At 31.2% G+C, this 1,198-nt stretch overlaps 1 protein-coding gene across 1 annotated transcript in view; it reads left to right on the forward strand.

Annotated features, from left to right (window-relative positions):
* LOC105821923 (histone H2B type 2-F-like) overlaps positions 1-1,198 on the forward strand; it is a 12,132-nt gene extending 10,934 nt beyond the window's left edge. The window contains exon 5 of the mRNA XM_012658777.1: positions 1,095-1,198. The gene's annotated coding sequence lies outside the window, so the exon portion shown is untranslated. The remainder of the gene's footprint in view (positions 1-1,094) is intronic.

Genomic DNA, 1,198 nt, shown 5'->3' on the forward strand with positions numbered 1-1,198 from the left:
ATAATAATGAAAGCACTATAATTCAATCATATCCTGAAATTTCACAAGCTTTGGTTACAATAAACTAGAACTCAAATCTTAGCCCTATACTTAAAGAGCTCCTTGAATTACATTTTCTTATCCCAATTATCTTTTCCTCCACTATGAAATCTGTATCATGGCAAATAAATATTAAAACCTATATGTAGCGGTCAGAAGAAAATTCGTGGCTTTAGAATGCATTTCAAAAAAAGACCTATTGAAAATAATGAATTGAGTATTTAACTCAAAAGCTAATAAAGGACCACAACAAAAACTTTAGGAAAGTGAAAGGAATAAACTACACAAAGGAATTTTCAAGATCAATGGAAGAGATCATACCTCCCTATTCCACTAAAACTGAATTAATCAATAAAACTAAAAAACCAAAGGCTGTTTATCTGAAAAGAAAATCAAAGGGTTAATCCTTTGGCCAATTTAATATTGAAAGAGAACAAGCAAATAAATAACATTAGATATAGAAGATATTTAAAATGATGTATATTTTTGATATAAATAGATTTGCAAATGTAGACAAAATATTGAATTTTCCATACAAATTACCAGAGTTGATCCAAGAAAAACAGAATCTCTGAATAAAAAATAACTGCAGGAGAAACTGAAAAGGTAGTCAAATATCTACCCTTAAAAATAGCACCAGGCCCAGACAGTTTTACCAAACACTGAGGGGAGACAATACTTGTATTATATAAATTAATGAAGATGATAGAAAAATATTAAAAGCCACCCTATTCATATTGTGAGGCAATGACAGCAACAGATATTATGGTTAAGTGAAATACTCCGTGTAAGGCAAATAAGGCTTTGGTACAGGAAAACAATCAATAAAATTTAGCTATGTGCCATGATCTAGATTTTATAGGGGAATGAAAGAAAATTGGGATAAGAAATTGCAATTCAAGGAGCTATTTAAATATAGGGCTAAGATTTGAATTCCAGTTTATTGTGATCAAAGCTTGTAAAATTTCAGGGTATATGGTTGCATTAAGGTTAGAAAGCAATTATTTCCTAAAATAAATATAGTACTTGTAAGCTGTCTATTTCTTCTCTTCAAGGTCTTTTTTCTGCCCTTCCAGAAGAAGTGGGCCTCAGAGTCACAGGCTTCCAATGAGTGCTGTTTCACTGGAGATCATGTCACTGCTGCTTCAAAATTGAATAC

This window comes from Propithecus coquereli, unplaced genomic scaffold (assembly GCF_000956105.1).
Source record: "Propithecus coquereli isolate 6110/MARCELLA unplaced genomic scaffold, Pcoq_1.0 Scaffold59, whole genome shotgun sequence".
In the NCBI taxonomy this organism is placed as follows: domain Eukaryota; kingdom Metazoa; phylum Chordata; class Mammalia; order Primates; family Indriidae; genus Propithecus; species Propithecus coquereli.